This window comes from Schistocerca serialis, chromosome 3, assembly GCF_023864345.2.
Source record: "Schistocerca serialis cubense isolate TAMUIC-IGC-003099 chromosome 3, iqSchSeri2.2, whole genome shotgun sequence".
NCBI classification, from domain to species: Eukaryota; Metazoa; Arthropoda; class Insecta; order Orthoptera; family Acrididae; genus Schistocerca; species Schistocerca serialis.
Window position 1 is genome coordinate 164,888,511 of NC_064640.1, and position 21,161 is coordinate 164,909,671.

Genomic DNA, 21,161 nt, shown 5'->3' on the forward strand with positions numbered 1-21,161 from the left:
TGAAAAATCTTGAATATCATTGCACTGAAAAAGATTCAAGATAAAGACCCAAGAAAGCCGAAATCTTATAGGCGGATTTGTTTGGTATATGCTCCAGCCAAAGTACAGGAAAAGCTTCTATGCTGCCGCCTGAGGGATCACAGACATGTAGTAGGCATGAGCCCCTGCAGTACGGTTTTACGAAAGGGAAATCCACCAAGGATGGGATAAATCACGCAATGAATGCTATGAACACCTCACACGAAAAGCATGTTATACGTCTAATGACTGATATAGCTGGGGTGTTTGATAATTTATGGTGCCCTGCCCTGTTCAAAAGAGTGAAACAGATGGACTGTTCCAGGTGTCTCCATCACAGTCCGCGAGATTATTGCACAGACAGGCAGGTGCAATAAGAATGTCCCGGAAGGACAGTGCAATAAGAATGTCCCGGAAGGACAATTGTGAAAGACATCAGCAAAGGCTGCCCACAGGGCTCTGTTTGTAGTTCAGAGTTCAGGGATGCAGGCATGGGGCCATTATTGGACCAGCTTCAAGATATAACAAACACTATAGGCTGCATCGCCTACACAGACGTTCTGAAATTTATAGTATCTACTAACACAAGGCCTAAATTAGGGGAAAACAGTAGAGTGGGTCTTGAGGGACTAAGTAACTGGTGCGGGGAAAGCAAACTAACAGAAGCAGCGCACAAAACAGTTTATATGGCACTAAAAAGAACATTAACAAGAACGAGAAATCTCACAGTTAGAATAAATGACCAACCCATGGAAAGAAGAGAAGTATAAGGTACCCTGGGATTAACATTGACGAAAAGCAAAACTTTCATGCACATGAAGCAGGCATCTGTCCGATAATGGCAACAATTGGCCAAAGAAGTTTTCAGCTGCCTCTAAGTGCAATAAGAACGTCCCATAACGCAAGCTTCCTCGCTATTGTGGGCTACAGGTCGAGCGTTTGGGCTCATAGAGTCAGAAAGGTAAGGACAGCGCAGGCTCTACGGCGAGCACAGAGAAGTGTACTCCTGCGCCTAACAGGCGCGTATAGAACAACACCGTCTGAGGTGCTGCTGGTGTTATTATGCATTGATAGAGAACGGTAACAAATCTGGGACACGGCAGAAACAGGGAGGAGAAATTACCAGGTCCTTCCTAACATAAAAGAAATAAAAAGAATGTCAACTCCCTTCCGGCCAAGGGAGCTGTACACTACCTGTCGGGACGTGGTCTGTCTCCCAGCTACTTACTAAAAATACGACAGCATACTACAGACATTTGTGAATGTGGAGTAATCGGCATCCCGGATCACATTGCCCACGAGACACACCACGGCAGAACTTCCACCTACGACAACCTTCTGGAAGCAGTGAGCAGATAAGTGTTGATGAGGAACAGGAAAGATTTCCTGAGATTCTGACAGCCGTCTCCCGATCTCTACACCTTGAGTGACATAGCAGCGCAGCCGGTGTGAATCCTGAGTTGCACATCAGCGCGCTGGGGCTAACGATCCAGACAAATGAGAAATCCAGTACAGTAGTGTGTAGTGCAGTGTCGTGTATTAGTGTTGCGTAGTGTAGTGCTGTATAGTAGTGTAGTTCCAGAATTAAAAACTGCAAAATTTGTGTTCACTAATGCTGCATAGTGTAATAGACCAGAACTCCCCCCCCCCCCTCCCCCCTTTCCGGATTTTGGATGAACAGACACCTGTGCGCCAGATGGCCAAATGATATTTTTTAGTTATTATATTTATTTTTCTGTAGCTACTCTATGTAGCTTTTCCCACTTAAACAGCATAATGCTTAGTTACTACTAACACGTTTGAAATTATGTCAAAATATTATGTGTCATATTCATGCCAATTCATGTGCAACTTTTGACTGTTCTTTTATATAGTAACAGACTAAAAGAAAATATCAAACACATAAATGGTTAAGTTAAACATACCTCCAGTCAGCGATCCCTGGACCACACTGCAGTCCTTCCAGACCCAAAAGGAGGACCTCCTCCACCCTCTTCGTGGGAATTGTAGTCCTGCGGCCCTCTACGGCAGCTTCTGTCATCCGCTGCTCTACTCGCTCAGTACGCTTTTCATCCGTTTTTGTGCAAAAGTTGTAACAGGCTAGCCAGATTTCTTAGAACGTCGTTGAAATTACAAGCTTCCACATTGGCCAAGATTTCGACTATTCTTTTCCCGCTGTGAATGCTTTTCGGGGACACTTTTTCACAAATCGTCTTGTAACTAGATAACGCAGTTTCTGGCGAACTTGAGATGAAAGCTATAATAAACCAGACACCAGAGAGAACGTTTTAAGCAACAACAAAAAAATCGATTATTTGAAATTTTCGGAGAGGAAGTTTCCCATTTTCATTTACGGAACACACACTTGTTCTTTGAAAAGCTTTCCTTAATTTCTACAAGTTTCTTCTCTTCAAAATCTGTTTTAGTTCTTCTAATTATCCTTACTGTTTCCTTTTTTGCTGTTTAAATTGATCGTGGTGCTCAATTTTTCTCGAGCATCTCACTTTCTTCCGTCATTTTGCCCTCTTTGTTACAGCGTCTTCACATACTTCATTCCACCATATTTCATTTTTATTTTTGATTGGCCCAAATGTTTTCTGTGCAGCATTATTAATTTCTTCAGATAATTCTAGCCAGTTGTCATGATTAGCTGATATAATTTCATCTTGATATTTTTGAATTGAGTCTTCTGTTGTCGTAAATCTGTCTGTATTATATATTACTAGTTTTTTCGATTTTTGTTCTATTTTATTAGGTAAAAGTTTAATCGTAATTTTAGAGGGGCAGTGACCATAATAAAATTCACCACTCCTTTTTACTTTCAAACTCATAATTTATTTAGTACCTCTTTGAGAAACAGCTACAGGATCTAACTGAACTTCTCCCAACATCGAGTGTGGAGGAGCCCATGTTTTGACTTTTCTTGGGAGCTTCCTGAAGGAGGTCGACATTAGTTTCAAGTGAGAATTTTGACACAGACTATTTAGTCTCTTACCATTTGTATTGGTTCCTTTGAGAGCTGGGTAATGCACTACTATGTCTCCAAATTTGTTTTCTCTACCTATATGAGCACTGAATTCACAAACAGATATTGTGCTCGTCTCCGGTATGTTTGACATCACTGTTTCTAAAAGATACCAAAATTCTTCTGTTTTTTTCCGATTCTTCCTGTTGTCTTTATTTATCGGCGCAAGGCAATTAAAAAGAGTGTATTTTTTTTATTTTGCATTTTATTTGTCGGATAGATAATCTTTCTGAGTCAGATTTAAATTCTGTTAAAATTCCTATAATATTTTTTATTTATTATACAGGAAATTTTTCTTATTGTTTGCTTACACTATAGAATGTGGAAAGGCTGGCCGGTGTGGCCGAGCGGTTCTAGGCGCTTCGGTCTGGAACCGCGCGACCACTACGGTCGCAGGTTCGAATCCTGCCTCGGGCATGGAGGTGTGTGGTGTCCTTGGGTTAGTTAAGTAGTTAAGTAGTTCTAAGTTCTAGGGGACTGATGACCTCAGACGAGAAGTCCCATAGTGCTTAGAGCCATTTTCTTAGAATGAGGAAAAGGCGATTTGGGGGTACACAGGAGTGCCACCTCTGGCAGCATCAATAACTGTAATCTGGCTGGACATAGAGTCAATCTGAGTTTGGATAATAGATATAGGTACGTCGTTTATGCTGGTTCAGTTCTACGTTAGAGTTCATCAACTGTAGAGGCTAGCGAATGATGGCATGTCAGTCTCTCGGCAAACCGTAATCACATGTTTTCAATGGTTGAGAGATTCAGAGGACATGCTAGCTTGGGTATCATTCGAACCCTCTTTGTAACGATGTATTACAGGGTAGCATGAGCAACATGTGGTCTGTCGAAAGATAACTTCACTGACACCTCGAATATAGGGCTCAGCCACATTCCTTAACACGTAAGTAATGTCACAACTGCTGTCCAAACTACCGACTATGCGAACCAGAGGTGATCATATCGTGAGCACAGTGGCTTGCGATCCCATGGCACCAGTCACTAGGCCTGTATGCCGATGTCAAATGCAATCTAGCCACGTTCGTTCTCCTTGGAGCCTTCACACGCGGGTATGTCCCTCATGATGCAGTACGCACAGCTGGGACTCGTCTGAGAAGATGAGCTGGTGACATTTTTCTGTCCGATGTTGCCACTGGGTGCGTCTCTCTCTGCCTGCGCAACAATGGTCGCCGTGCTGACAGTCTGTGCCGGCCGCGGTGGACGAGCGGTTCTAGGCGCTTCAGTCTGGAACCGCGCTGCTGCTACGGTCGCAGGTTCGAATCCTGCCTCGGGCATGGATGTGTGTGATGTTTTTAGGTTAGTTAGGTTTAAGTAATTCTGAGTCTATGGGACTGATGACCTCAGATGTTAAGTCCCATAGTGCTCAGAGCCATTTGAGCCATTTGACAGTCTGTGATGCTCCAGATGGCGTCGCACTATCTGTGTGAATACTTGTCTTGCTGCTATCTCAAGGTACACGATGTGGCTGTACGATGCTACACCGCAGAGTGAACAATATGTCTGTGCTCTCGGGCGCTTGCCGTGCGGGGCCATTGATATCCTTCCCCCCCGAATCCATCGATTGCATATTCGCATGACAGTCGTGAGATCCTGACCAATGCAAGCAGCAATAAATGGTGATTCGAAAAGAAAGAACATGTTTCAAATGATTATTACAGACAAACTGTGAAAGATTCGAGGACTGATTGGAAAGTAAGCTCCGATCGGTCTCAGAATGGAAACCACTGTAAAAATAGAATGAAGCTTATCACAGATGTGTTGGGCAGTGTCTCTAGTACGCCCGTAGATCACGTCACGTCACTCTTTTCAGTTCTGAGCGCACAGTGAGCACGTAAAGATGCCTAGCAAATAGTGTCTCCCGCCAAGTACGAGAGCCTAGTGAGAAATTTCGTCTGAAGCTATGCAGCCCACATAACATATGTGTCATGTGCTTCCTTCTTCAAGACAATTCTCAGCAGCATTCTGCAGGGGCAGTGAAGAAGCTCCTGCTGCATTTACGATGTGAAGTGTTTGATAATCCACAGTTCAGCCCATAAACAGCTCCCTCTGAGTTTCATCTCTGGTCACATGAACCGCTGGCTGTGAAGACAGCCTCTTTTGGCACAGACAGTGAGCTGTAGACTAGCGTAGAGAATTGGCGCAAAGCACTGGAGGCTGCCTTCTATAACGAGGATCTTGGAAAGTTGGTTCAAATGGCTCTGAGCACTATGGGACTTAACATCTGAGGTCATCAGTCCCCTAGAACTTAGAACTACTTAAACTAACTAACGTAAGGACATCACACACATCCATGCCCGAGGCAGGATTCGATCCTGCGACCGTAGCGGTCGCGTGGTTCTTGGAAAGTTGGTACAACGCTATGACAAAGGTCTAAGTCAGATCGGCGATTATGTAAATAATTAGCTGGAAGTTGTAACTAACTCCTGCAAACACGATTTTCATTTTCACAGTAGTTTCTATTTTGCAGTCGATCGGAACTGACCTTCCTAATACCGCTTGGGGACGCATTGTGCATGTCACTACATAGAGGAAGGTTCAAAGTCAAGTGTTTGCACGGACACTATACCACACACTCACCATGAGCGCCATGCGTTGCTCGAATAACATTGAAACAGTAGTAAATTTAATTCCTCCACGAATCGATAGAACCCTATTTATTAAATCGAGAGTTTCAGCAATTCAATACCTCATATCTTGAAGAGTAGCTGCCACAGGTAGCACAAAGACTCTGTCTTTTATACACCCTCACAGAATAAAATCGTAAGGTGTGAGGTCTGATGACCTGGGAGGCTGGTTCAAATGGGTCTGAGCACTATGGGACTTAATATCTGAGGTCATCAGTCCCCTAGAACTTAGAACTACTTCAACCTAACTAACCTAAGGACATCGCACACATCCATGCCCGAGGCAGGATTCGAACCTGCGACCGTAGGGGTCGCGCGGTTCCAGACTGAAGCGCCCAGAACCGCTCGGCCACAGCGGCCGGCCGGGAGGCTGAAAACGATGATTTTCCATATCCTGGAGAACAGAAATGCAAAATTCGTACCTTCTGTTATCGTCGCCGGGCCACAATTCCTGCAGTAGGTGCAACTTGTAAGGCTCCATATGCAGGCTTCGTTTAACACACGCCACAAAGATATTTGAGGAAGTTGAAATTCCTGGCTTGCTCCGTGTAAACGGATCTTGGATCCGCTCGATATTTTCATCAGACGGGCGTGGCCGAACGGTGCTCCTCCCTTGACATATGCAACCAACTTCCAAGAATTTTTTATGCCAGTCATAAATTGCTTGTGCAGAGGCAGCTTCTTGCTGAATCGACGGCGGAATGCACGTTGCACTTGAACAATGGATTGACATCGCGCAGATTCTAACACACAAAATGATTTCTCCTATGGTGTAGTTGCCGTGTTGTACAAACAAATAACACCGCAGCTTTGTCAAAACTTTGAACCTACCTCCATACAGTGACATGCGCAATGTGCTTCTATCTTTCATAATTTGTCTGTAATAAACAGCTGAAATCTGTTCTTCTTTTTGAATCACCCTGTGTAGCGGAACGACAAATCGCCTACTCGATGGGCCACGATATTGCCGCGTTGAGTACTGACCCGTGGTGGTAGACATTTCTCCGCCAAACACAAAGAATAACATGATTTCACAAACAAACTACACTACTGCCCATTAAAATTGCTACACCACGAATATGACGTGCTACAGACGCGAAATTTAACCGACAGGAAGAAGATGCTGTGATATGCAGATGATTAGCTTTTCAGAACATTCACACAAGGTTGGCGCCGGTGGCGACGCCTACGACGTGCTGACATGAAGAAAGTTTCCCTGAGTCAACAGATGGGGACGATGGCAAGACAACAACCATCTACACGAACGGTTCGACGACGTTTGCAGCAGCATGGTCTATCAGCTCGGAGACCTTGGGTGCGGTTACCATTGACGCTGCATCACACACAGGAGAGCCTGCGACGGTGTACTCAATGACGAACCTGGGTGCACGATTGGCAAAACGTCATTTTTTCGGATGAATCCAGGCTCTGTTTACAGCGTCTTGATGGTCGCATCCGTGTTTGGCGACATCGCGGTGAACGCACAATGGAGGCGTGTATTCGTCATCGCCATATTTGCGTATCACCCGGCGTGATGGTATGGGTGGTACATGTCTCGGTCACCTTTTGTTCCCATTGACGGCACTTTGAACAGTGGACGTTACATTTCAGATGTGTTACGACCCGTGGCTCTAACTTTCATTCGATCCCTGCGAAACCCTACATTTCAGCACAATAATGCACGACCACATGTTGCAGGTCCTGTACGGGCCTTTCTGGATACAGAAAATGTTCGACTGCTGCCCTGGCCAACACATTCTCCAGATGACTCACCAATTGAAAACGTCTGGTCAATGGTGGCGGAGCAACTGGCTCGTCACAATAAGCCAGTCACTACTCCTGATGAACTGTGGTATCGTGTTGAAGCTGCATGGGCAGCTGTAACTGTACACGCCATCCAAGCTCTGTTTGACTCAATGCCCAGGCGTATCAAGGCCATTATTACGGCCAGAGGTGGTTGTTATGGGTACTGATTTCTGAGGATCTATGCACCCAAACTGCGTGAAAATGTAATCACATGTCAGTTATAGTATAATATATTTGTCCAATGAATACACGTTTATCATCTGCATTTCTTCTTGGTGTAGCGATTTTAATGGCCATAGTGTACATTCAGAAGAGCATTATGAAGGTGAAAGCCACTGCGTAGTCTTTACTCGTATGCAGTATGTAAATGGCGTTACCCCTACTGTGTGCATCTACCCTGGTATGCTAATCACTTGTGTATCCCAGCATGCGAATTTAAAGTTCAAAAATGGTTCAAATGGCTCTGAGCACCATGGGACTTAACATCTGAGGTCATCAGTCCCCTAGACTTAGAACTACTTAAACCTACGTAACCTAAGGACATCACACACATCGATGCCCGAGGCAGGACTCGAACCTGCGACCGTAGCAGCAGCGCGGTTCCAGACTGAAGCGCCTAGAACCGCTCGGTCACGGCGGCCGGCTATTTAAAGTTCGTCCCACGCTCCCTCCATTGCGTTGCAATTTCAATGACCAGTAGTAGTCTAATGACTGAAATGCTCCCTTCTGCAGTGATTATATCTCCCATAACAAATTAATAATGATGGAAAGATGTCGACAATAACAGAAAGTGAAATGAAACACAGCTGCTACATTTTTTACCGGGACACGTATTCCAAGTTTCTACACCAGTGATTAACATTGCAGTTACGGCTGGGGAAGGCTTGAATGAAGTTTTCAAAAGCAAACTACTTTTGAACTGATTCAGCCAATTAAAATAATACTCCTAACAGAGTAAAATAATTACCTCTGTGACAAGCACGATAAAAGCAGCTTGATCTTGTGCTACTGTTGATTAAATTCAGATAGGAGCAACGTAGTAAGTTCTGAAAGAAGAAATGAGTTATAAAGCCAGCCTGGGGTGAAACTGCTTGACTGTGTACTTGCTATGGTCATGCAGACAATTTTCTGCGTACTGTAAGTGATAAACATATCCTGCCTACAAGCACCGCAACACATTAAACACATTAGTAATCGATTCTCCAGTCGATTGTTCTTTCATTCAGACGATTTTTTTCAGTAGAATGAAACAACCGAATGACACTAGAGTCTGCGGCCACGCCAGCTATACGACTATTTTTCTCTCACTCCCCAGGCTTTGAGTGGTTCCATTTAAAGTGAGACGACCGACTAGCACAAGTCCGTGACGGTTATGTCTGTTACATGTATGTTTTCACTCAGCCACTGTGTTTGAATGATTTCATACTTTTTCAGGTTTTCGGTTATACGTGAACCATGACTAGGGTTGTGAACTTCCTTAGAGACAAAAACTGTATCTTATTTCACGGAATAATTATATTTCTAAAAATATTAGTTTGTTGAGGGGACGTCATTTTACGTGATCACATTAAGAAACACCCGGTATACCAATACTGGATACTGTAGGAGATGTGAAAGCCAACAGATGTGCCGATATTTGCTTCATATGAGCGGAGGCTTACTACATTAACCTCACCCCCTTCCCTCTTCCCATTATCCCTCACCCCCCCCCCCCCCTCCTCTCGCTGCCACAGCAGGTCGCGAGCGGCCCTGTTGATAGAAGGCTGCAGACAGCGAGTAATGCGCGCCACCTCTGCTGTTCCTGCTATCCTGGACAGCGTCGCAGAAAGTGACGTAACATGTCGCTCACTGAGAGGGGCCCAGGAGGCTACTACGTACGTCAAGTGGGTGGTGTGATAGGCTTAACTGGGAAACTGAAATAACAATACAAGTTCCAATACTTAAATGCGAATAGTACTTCTCCATGTCTGTGAAATACTCCCGCGAGCACGCAGAAGTGCCGCAACACGACGTGGCATGGTGGACTCGGCTAATGTTTGAGGAAGTGCTGCCGGCCAAAGTGGCCGAGCTGTTCTAGGCGCTTCAGTCTGGAACCGCGCGACCGCTACGGTCGCAGGTTCGAATCCTGCCTCGGGCATGGATGTATGTGATGTCCTTAGGTTAGTTAGGTTTAAAAATGGTTCAAATGGCTCTGAGCACTATGGGACTCAACTGCTGTGGTCATTAGTCCCCTAGAACTAAGAACTACTTAAACCTAACTAACCTAAGGACATCACACACATCCATGCCCGAGGCAGGATTCGAAACTGCGACCGTAGCAGTCGCACGGTTCCGGACTGCGCGCCTAGAACCGCGAGATCACCGCGGCCGGCAGTTAGGTTTAAGCAGTTCTAAGTTCTAGGGGACTGATGACCTCAGATGTTTCGAACCCTGCCTCGGGCATGGATGTATGTGATGTCCTTACGTTAGTTAGGTTTAAGCAGTTCTAAGTTCTAGGGGACTGATGACCTCAGAAGTTAAGTCCCATAGTGCTCAGAGCCATTTGATTTTGATTCATGAGGTTGTTTCCATACTCGTACACGTCCATCCGTTCGATACGATTTGAAACGAGACCAGGCAACATGTTTCCAGTCATCAACAGTCCACTGTAAGTGTTGACGGGGCCACGCGAGGCGTAAAACTTTGTGTCGTTCAGTCATCAATGGTACACGAGTGGACCTTCGGTTCCGAAAGCCCATATCGCTGATGTTTTGTTGAATTGTTCGCACGCTGATAGTTGTCGACGGCCCTGTATTGAAATCTGCAGCAATTTGCGGAAGGGTTACACTTCTGTCACGTTGAATGATTCTCTTCAGTCGTTGTTGGTCCCGTTCTTGCAGGATGTTTTTCCGGCGGCAGCGATGTCGGAGATTAGGTGTTTCCCGGATTCCTGATATTCATGGGACACTCGTGAAATGGTCGTAAGGGAAAATCCCCATTTCATCGCTACCTTGGAGATGCTGTGTTACATCGCTCGTGCGCCGACTATAACACAACGTTCAAACTCACTTGAATCTTGATAACCTGCCATTGTAACAGCAGTAACCGATCTAACAACTGCGCCAGACAGTTGTCTTAGATAGGTGTTGCCGACCACAGCGCCGTATTCTGCCTGTTTACATACATACCTCAGTATTTGAATTCGCGTGCCTGTACTAGTTTCTTTGGCGCTTCAGTGTACTAATTGGGTTGTTTGGGGGAGGAGGCCAGTCGGCGAGGTCATCGGTCTCATCGGATTAGGGAAGGACGGCGAAGGAAGTCGGCCGTGCCCTTTCAAAGGAACCATCCCAGCATTTGCCTGGAGCGATTTAGGGAAATCACGGAAAACCTAAATCAGGATGGCAGCACGCGGGATTGAACCGTCGTCCTCCCGAATGCGAGTCCAATGTGCTAGCCACTGCGCCACCTCGCTCGGTCAGTGTACTATACCTGCTACTTTTCGCCGGGGGTAGGTAGGACTATCCCGTGCATGCGTACCCCGGTTGTATATTCTATTGCTTTACTTCAACTAATGGAAGCACAACAGATTTGTTTCACTTGGATGAATGAACGGATAGCTCAGTAACCAAAGAGTTCAGTTGAAACACCGAATGCGTGATTGAGCAGACAGAAAAACTACAGCCTTGTTTCACTTGAAAAAGAAGTCTTCCGAAGTAAGAGTGATTTCAGGTGTTCCGCAGGGGAGTGTCGAAGGACCGTTGCTATTCACAATATACATAAATGACCTTGTGGATGACATCGGAAGTTCACTGAGGCTTTTTGCGGATGATGCTGTGGTACATTGAGAGGTTGTAACAATGGAAAATTGTACTGAAATGCAGGTGGATCTGCAGCGAATTGACGCATGGTGCAGAGAATGGCAATTGAATCTCAATGTAGACAAGTGTAATGTGCTGCGAATACGTAGAAAGAAAGATCCCATATCATTTAGCTACAATATAGCAGGTCAGCAACTGGAAGCAATTAATTCCATAAATTATCTGGGAGTACGCATTAGGAGTGATTTAAAATGGAATGATCATATAAAGTTGATCGTCGGTAAAGCAGATTCATTGGAAGAATCCTGAGTAAATGCAATCCGAAAACAAAGGAAGTAGGTTACAGTACGCTTGTTCGCCCACTGCTTGAATACTGCTCAGCAGTGTGGCATCCGTACCAGATAGGGTTGATAGAAGAGAGAGAGAAGATCCAACGGAGAGCAGCGCGCTTCGTTACAGGATCATTTAGTAATCGCAAAAGCGTTACGGAGATGATAGATAAACTCCAGTGGAAGACTCTGCAGGAGAGACGCTCAGTAGCTCGGTACGGGCTTCTGTTGAAGTATCGAGAACATACCTTCACCGAGGAGTCAAGCAGTATATTGCTCCCTCCTACGTATATCTCGCTAAGAGACCATGAGGATAAAATGAGAGAGATTAGAGCCCACACAGAGACATACCGACAATCCTTCTTTCCACGAACAATACGAGACTGGAATTGAAGGGAGAACCAATAGAGGTACTCAAGGTACCCTCCTCCACACACCGTCAGGTGGCTTGCGGAGTATGGATGTAGATGTAGATGTAGAAAAGAAAGAACGAATAATTCAGTCAATACGCAATACTACAACGCAACGGATCGACTGTTTTTATTCGGTTGCTCCCATACACTGGTTTCACTCAAAAGAATGGATGAATAGTTGAACCGAAACGTAAAGCTACAACAGAGTGATTCGACTGTTTCTTAACAACTGATTCAATCGATTGTTTCTGGACTGTGCGGCTGGTCCCGGGAGAGGTTCGAGTCCGCCCTCGGGCATGGGTGTGAGTGTTTGTCCTTAGTATAATTTAGGTTAAGTAGTGTGTAAGCTTAGGGACTGATGACCTTTGCAGTTAAGTCCAATAAGATTTCACACACATTTGTACATTTGAATCGATTGTTTGCTTTCGGTTGTTCCCATCACAACACAGCATCCCGCGAACTTCACAGTTATTGAAGCAAAAGTTCTTTGTGGTCAATTCCACTCGGCCGCCTTAACGTGCTACGTCTTCCATGCAGAAAAACAAAGTGCGGGAGACGAAAGCTCCTCTGGCCTTTTTAACGCCTCCGATCTTGTCAGCGTCGCCTGTCCCTCGTGAGGGAAACAATACAAGAAAAAGAAGCAGCTCGGGTCGGCTGGTAGGTGAGGTTCCCGGAATAGAACGTCCTAAGACCTCATTCCGTGACCAGGTCTGTCTGTTAAACAGAAGGGTCCTGAAAATTTAAATCGGGGCTCACCTGATCTTTATTTGCAATGATCGACGCCACTTGTAATAAATTTGAATCTCATTGTGTATACATGACACGTCCAGAGAAGAATTACCCGAAATTAGCGCGGTTACAAAGTACTCGTATTCTAACTACCTCATTCCTTGTTCTCTCCTCAAAGAGGAACATACCTAAATGCACAATTGTTAACTAAAAGTTTATCAAATCCTAATTAATTCGAACTGTAAGTACAATATTTTTCAGGTTAAAGTTAACCCCAGCCTGTGTTACATTTACAACTGAAAAGCACAAAGTTGTGCATGATTTGCAGTATTATTTTATTTCGTAAGGCGGTTCTCGACTTACGAGGCTAAGGCTGTTAGCTTTAGTCTGATGATGACCTTGTAAGCCGAAAACCGGTTAAAGAAATAAATTAAGGCTGTAAAGCATCCACAATTTTGTGATTTTCATTTATAATCATGAAGTTGTTCTACCGAGCAGGGATGGAAGAATTAATTAACATGTGTTCCAATATATTGTTAGAAGGTGGTGCCCACAGCTCGTAAATATTTGAAGAACGTCATGATTTACCGCCAAGAGCTGCTGATAAAATTTCTTTATTGAACAACCAGTTTTGGTTCACGGACCATCATCAGTTTCATAAAAGCATTTACAATATCATGCTAGACGATATAAAATCAGTGGCTTCAGGTAATAAAATCCATGAACTCGTCACTGTTTCAGATAGTAATATAAATTACATCGTCGACCTCAAAATGTGCTAGGCAGTGCACTCCTTCATGCTATATCAATAGTCAGCATTAACGCTTCGAGCGGAGGCATTCTACGTACTCATATATTACATGCTCCTATACTAGGCTATATATGCAGATTGCCTTCGTTCGTCGCATTAATACTGATTATCGTTATAGCATGAAGGAGTGCTTAATCTTTCACATTTTATGATCGGCGATGTAATTTGCATTACTATGTGACAATAGGGCCGCATTCATGGATTTTATAGTCTCTTTCCATTGATTTTGCATCACCTAGTATGATGTTCTAATTGTTTTTATGAACCTGATGATGGTCTATGAACCGAAGTTGGTTGTTCAATACAGAATTTTTTCCAGTAGCTCTTGGCGGTAAATCATTACGTTCTTCAAACATATGTTCCATTTTGTCAGTGACCAATCTGGTACTGTTATATTATACGGTGGTTTTGTTAACTTTAACACACAAATGGAGAAATTAACGGTATTACGAGCCCAAAGCTAGTGCAAGACTTGAAATCATTCCAAACATGGTGGAAATCTGTTCGAAGGAAGAAAATTACTTATATAATTTTAGTACATAGAGATTTTCAATTATATTACTGATTTGTCTTTTGATTTAATTCAGGTACTTTATGCAGTACTTTGTGATTTTATCTTTTTCTAGTTTCGAACTCATTTTCGACATTGCAGGTGATAAAAACCTAAGAGAGTAGCAACTATTTACTCAAGTCGTGACGAATTACGTGGTCTGCCTCCATATCACAGCGACACAAAGCTAATCAGTCTTTGAACCTAATGTTAGTTTAAGACTGCTGCAAATAAAAAGGCAAGTACAACATGAGACATTTGTTAGCTGTATAGAATGTAATAGATTAGAACAGAGTAACGCCACTTTAGTGTATATGTACATAATGAACTACTAAACTAAAACTAGAATTATTTTATCCCTTGATACTTAAGCAAATCACTATATACGTTACACTAGATGTATTCTTACGGGGATATGTTTGCATGGTTTACATCATAAATTAAGTTTGATTCATTTGCCTAATATATATCTAAGTGGTTCATTGCCTAAGTAGACTATAAATTTGGTCGACTATGAGTTATCAGTCGAATGCTATTCTCTATATAGTGCTTCATCTTACTATGCTTACTTGACATATCACATTAAATAATATTGTTAATTACTGTTGTTTACTTTGCCTTACAAAAAAGTAAGCACTATGCTATGGACAAAAAAACATAGTAACAACTGTTGTAGATGATGACTACCATAACAAACTTAATGTAGTGTTGTTAATATGTGCAGTCATTTTACCTCAGTAGCTGCTTCCAAAATGCTTTATCACATACATAAGAAAAATTCCACTTTTTGCAACTGAATGTTCTACAATACAAAGAAACTAATTTAATTGTACATATTTTATGCGAGAACTTGTGAGGCGGCGGGTTGAAATAATTTTGCTTTTATACTGGTTTGTATAAGTTGTATACGCCGTCTTACTCACGCAAGCCTGGCAACTAATTTAGTGGTCAGTCAGAAAGCGAAGGGAAACATTAGATGAACGTCGGCCGAAGAACCCGAGAGAGAAGCCAATAGGCAGTTTGTCAACAAGTGGCCACGAAAGCCTTAACAATTTTGTATACTGACCTTAGTTTCCAGTCTACACGGCCACATTCTGGTCGAGCCCACTGAAAGAAAAGTTTCTATTCTCCTATTTCTTTGCGGGATCAGGACTATGATTTAAATAAAAGTATATCGTTTCAGTTAAAAATTGTATTACGTAAAGTTTCTCACGTACAACACTAGGAAATTCACTATGTTCAATTGAAAACAGTTTTTCTATTCTAACAGCACATTTATCAGTTCAGAGGCGACCCCTACGGTACATTCATACCAGACTGTCTTTCGCCCTGACTAAAATTACTCAAATGAAAGTTTGCAAAAAATGTTCAAAGTTAATACCCGCCATAAAAGTGGAAATAAAGTCACCACTTGCCACGTGGAATTGTAATTCACACGGACGGCACGCTAACAGTTACTCTGCAGAATTTTAAGCGAGACGGTGTACAGTCCTCGCGAGTTCACTATTCGTTTTTACCGAAAAATACGCGCTTTGTCGCGGTTCGGCTCTGACGTCATCCGAGGCAGAGCGCGATCCGACGTTTAACAGACGTGGATCTTATGGTAGCTGAATGCGAAGTGAACCTAACTACTGCCTCTCGGGCTGTGTTTATATAGGTGCCGGAGCGGACGACCGAGGGAATATCTGTTGTTTACGACTATCTGCATACTGCAGCAACCCCCGAACGAACGCTTTCTAGGGCACATAAACTTTAATAATATAGTTACAAATTACTTCAGAAACCTCTTCATTTTTATTCGTATACAGTTAAGTTGTTTGAACTTACAGAAAAAGTTTCAGCTCGCTAGAATGAAAACTTTGCCTTCTAGAATTTTTATAGTGGAACTAGATCTTTACCTCTGAACCATACCTTTACTAGAATTTAATACTAAAACTCTCAAATGTGGTATATCTCTATTAATTGGTATGTTTTATCATCCATTTTAACCAAAATTCTCTATCATTAAAATTACAAGCACCTAATCTACAACAATTGGATACATTTTAGTTACAAAATTGGTTTTTTCTTAATTACTCGAAAACTATAAGAGGTAGCTTAACGTGGTCTTTCAGTTATTACTTTTGGGGTGAACTGAAGCATAAAACAAATTTTCATGTTTCTAAAGTCCATTATTTCGCGCCTCTCATTTTTCCTAAAACGTGGATTCCGGTGTTAATTTTTGTCATATGGTTTTGGAAAAAACCACTTATTTATGAGCTGTAATTGCACCCTCTGACGAAATTCTGGCTTTCTAGCCTCATTATTTAGCACCACTTACTTTTCTCTTAAAACGACATTTTTACGTAAACTATTAAGTCTAGAACATAAAGACTTGATATTTGGAACGTTAAACTATATTTTAACAAAGTTTTAAACATAAATTTTGATTTTTAATTTCATACTTAATTGTGGTGCAATACTTGCTCGCTACGCGCAGACGCGTTTAAAGTTACCGTGGCGCTACTAGCAGTGACCTGAGGTAGGTCCCGGAACACTCGCTCGCCTCTGTATCTCACACATGATACAGCGCTTGGTTTGCTTCAGACTGTAGTGATTCTTGGCAGCTTACTCAAATCTAACTATTTCTGTTTACAAGTATACACTGAGGTGACACACGTGATGATGCAAAAGCAGCGTTGATAAAAAAACACCACCTAATATCTACAATTACTGAGGCCGCGTAACTCTAGTTATGAAAGAAAGTTCTGCAGAAATACTGTCATCCAATTTTATCGGGCAGTAAGAAAATGGATTGGCCTCTCAAAAATAATTTCCGAAATTTCCACACACTAATGTTTATTTTGTCCTTGATAACCAAAGAAAAAGGTACTATTCAGTCCACATTTAAACTACTGGCTATTTCCTTCTAGTTCACAATTCATACACACATTTCACACGCACAGCAGCCAGAAATCTGTCCAAACTCGACCCAAATAAAACAACTTTTCACAGTCATTAATTTCACCACTAATATGAGTTATTACATTCGGTGCTTCTTGTGGATTTCTAAGAAAGAAACTGCTCGCCAAAAATGCTCTGTAGTTGAATACTGAAACATGCCATGTGGATTCCATGGAGGCCAATATTTCACAAGCGAATATCTGTCCAACAGATTTAGTCAAAATCTATGAAATTTCGCCAAGCAGTCCTCACCAAGAACTGCTATCAACTTAGCTCACCAATAACTCAAACACTAAGTAATTCTTCATCTTACACATTATTTTTACTGGCATTAATAACATGACCGTCCGCGTTCAAAGCTGGCGAGCGGCTTCCTTCTTCCAGCTTCACTCCCAGTATAACTATCAGGTAACGAGCGGGAACCGCCCATTCTGATTGGCTGACCATACTGACTGCCAATCAGAATACTCGCATGTGATCATACTCGCACCGAAACTGGTCTGCACCAATCCTTACACACAGACGCATTTGTGTCAATCTGACATACGAATATTATAGTAATGTTTAATAAACGAAAACGAAAAGACAATAATTCTGGAAATATTCTTTAGATACAGATTTTACTCCAGCTGCCTTTCTGGCTGCACTGTTACAATAGCAATCACACCTAGACATACGTCATCAGCAAAGTGTGTAAATCCCCTAGGATCATTTCCCCACAACAGGCTTGTGTAACTCTTGCACGTTACTTAAGACGGTGTATAATGCAATATTGAAATTTGACGAATGTCCCACACACACACACACACACTCTCATTTACTCACAGGCTCACATAACACATAATAAATCTCCATCTTTCTCCTCTGAATGCGAAAATATTTTATTGACGCCAAACTACGTAGGAAGAAATGACCACCAGAATAAAATAGAGAAATCAGAGGTAGTACGGAAAAATTTAAATGTTCATTTTTCTCACGCCCTGTCCGTGAGTGGAGCGGCATTGAAATAGTCCGAAGGTGATTCGATCAACCCTCTGCCACACACATAAGTCTGAATATCAGAGTGGTCATGCAAATATACATACCCCATATGATCGTACTTTCGATAAAAAGCGTATTGTGTGGCACTGAGTGATATGCCTTTCAAGAAACTGCGTCTACCAGACTGCCTTGAACGATGTCATGTGAGAAAAGGTCGAATTGAGTTTCACATGATCGATGTTTTCAGAATCCATGCTGGTTGGCATGGGGGAGATCGTTTTGTTCGAGATAACTTATTGAGCTCAGAATATGTTCTAAGATTCTGTAATAAATCGATGTTAAGGCTATTGGACGGCAGTTTTGTGGATCATTTCTGCTGTCCTTTTTGCAGATGAGTGTGACCTGTGCTTTCTTCCAATCTCCAGGCAAAGTTTTTTATTCGAGGTTTCTTCGGTATGTTATGGTTAAAAGAGTGCTAAATCAGCCACAAATTCGATGTAGAATCTGATAGCGATTCCATCCGCCCCTGAAGGTTTGTTCACTTTTAACTTCAGCTGTTTCTCAACGCCACTGACACTAATACCTATTTCACTCATGTTTGTATTATAGGATCATTAATTGGGGCAATATTCCTCCTTTTTTTTTTATAAAGGATCATTTGAAAACGGATTTAAGCATCTTTGCCTTTGTTTTGTTACCTTCAATTTCAGTTATTATCCCGTCCGTTTATCACTCTCTGAACGCGAACTTTTATGCCACTAACTGCCTTTACATACGGCCAGAATTTCATTGAGTTTTGTGAAAGATATATCGGTAATATCCTGCTACGATACTCACTGGAGCCACACTCACTGAGCTTATAACACCCAAACGCTTTTCATTCAGCAGCACGCTATCTATAGTCCTACTTTTCGTTTTACATCTATTACGCAGTAGTATATGTTTCCTTCGAAGTTTCTTTGCAGTGACTATGTACCATGGTGGGTCCCTCATATCACGAACTGTTATGTTAGATACATAATATCAGTCCAGTGCATGTTCAAATATTCTTTTAAACTTGAGCCATGGTTTCTCTACATACTCGTGTCCTGAATTAAAGTTTCAAGTTCCACAGCAAGATATGACACTACAGCTACCTTGTCTAGTTTACGCAACATACTGGGTGTCCCAGGAGAAATGGTTAATATTGAGTGATGTGGCAGGAACGATCATTCGAAGCGTTTTAGTAAGCATGTGCTCTAGAATGAATACCTTCAAAGCTATGAGCTTTTCTTCATCTTTGATACTGCGAAACAAATCTCTTATAGTGCAAGCTTTCATATTGTGGGAGGAGGCAGTATGTACCAAAACAAGAACAAATTGTCTAGCAAACGTAGGGAAGTAGTGTGCAACAAAACAAGAAAAAAATTCTAATAAAAATGGGCTCTCACATGCGAATCTTAAGAGCTATGGGCACTTCTTCAGTAGAAGAGATGTATTTCACAGTAGCGAAGATAGACTAGTGCTCACAGATCTTAAGGTATGCACTTTAGAAACCATGTTTACTGGGCGCTTTTTTCTCGTTTTAGTCCATACTACCGCCTTTCAAAATATGGAAAGCAAAAAAGTTGCAGTACAAGTGATTTGTTTCCCAGTACCGAAGATGAAGAAGTGCTCATAGTTCTTAAGATATGAGTTTTAGAGCCATGTTTACTAGACCTTTTTGCTTCGAATGGTCGTTGTTGTCATATGCCTAAATATTGACAACTCCTCCTGGGGCACCCTGTATAAATCTTTCTACTTGTTACAGTCGCCTGGTAGAGATATCCAGGCCTATGAACGACGCACACTCAAGCAATCGATTAGATAAAGGGCGAGTGCTTCAAATAGATGCTTGATTTGTAAAAAGAGCGGAGAATTCAATAGAATTCTATCACAAGCTGGCCGGCATGAGCAGGCCATTAGATATCTCGGCAGTAGGGTGGTATAGAGATGGTCGTAGTGAGGACTTGACGAAGGATAGGCTTGGTGAGACACACTGGTGAGCTTACGTCGGCTGCGGGCGCAGCCGCGGTCTCCCACGTGCTGTCTGCCCACTGTCTCCCAGTAACGACACGCACTGAGCACTCCTGTCACAGTCGCCCTGCCTATTTCCCTCTTACTCCCTGTAACAATTACCAAAATACCTGACAGGCTCCCATCGAAATAATGAGCATATTATTGTTTTAGCATGTCAGTCTTAGGGATGGATATACACTATGTGATCAAAAGTATCCGGACACACAGAAAAAATTTGTTTTTCATATTAGGTGGATTGTCCTGCCACCTACTGCCAGATACTCCACATCAGCGACCTCAGTAGTCATTAGACATCGTGAGAGAGGAGAATGGGGCGCTCCGCAGAACTCACGGACTTCGATCTTGGTCAGATGATTAGGTGTCACTTTTGTCATATGTCTGTACGCGAGATTTCCACACTCCTAAACATCCCTAGGTCCACTGTTTCCGATGTGATAGTGAAGTGGAAACGTGAAGGGACACGTGTAACACAAAAGGGAACGGGTCGACCTCGTCTCTTGACTGACAGAGACCATCGACAGTTGAAGATGGTCGTAATGTGTAATAGGTAGACATATATCCAGACCATCACACAGGAATTCAAAACTGCAACAGGATCCACTGCAAGTACTATGACAGTTAGGCGGGAGGTGAGAAAACATGGATTTCATGGTCGAGCGGCTGCTCATAAGCCACACATCACGCCGGTAAATGCCAAACGACGCCCCGCTTGGTGTAAGGAGCGTAAACATTGGACGATTGAACAAAAGAATAACGTTGTGTGGAGTGACGAATCACGGTACACAATGTGACGATCCGATGGCAGGGTGTGGGTATGGCGAATGGCCGGTGAACGTCATCTGCCAGCGTGTGTAGAGCCAACAGTAAAATTCACAGGCGGTGGTGTTATGGTGTGGTCGTGTTTTTCATGGAAGGGGCGTGCACCCCTTGTTGTTTTGCGTGGCGCTATCACAGAACAGGCCTACATTGATGTTTTAAGCACCTTCTCGTTTCCCACTATTGAAGAACAATTCAGGGATGGTCATTACATCTTTCACCACGATCGAGCACATGTTAATAATACAC

At 42.8% G+C, this 21,161-nt stretch overlaps 1 protein-coding gene across 2 annotated transcripts in view; it reads left to right on the forward strand.

Moving 5' to 3' along the window:
• Positions 1-21,161, forward strand: part of LOC126469881 (uncharacterized) — a 284,993-nt gene that overhangs the window by 85,794 nt on the left and 178,038 nt on the right. Inside the window, exon 2 of one of the 2 annotated variants that reach the window (XM_050097209.1) lies at positions 14,217-14,352. The exons of the other annotated variant lie outside the window; for it this stretch is intronic. The gene's annotated coding sequence lies outside the window, so the exon portion shown is untranslated. The remainder of the gene's footprint in view (positions 1-14,216; positions 14,353-21,161) is intronic. 2 annotated transcript variants of the gene reach the window in all.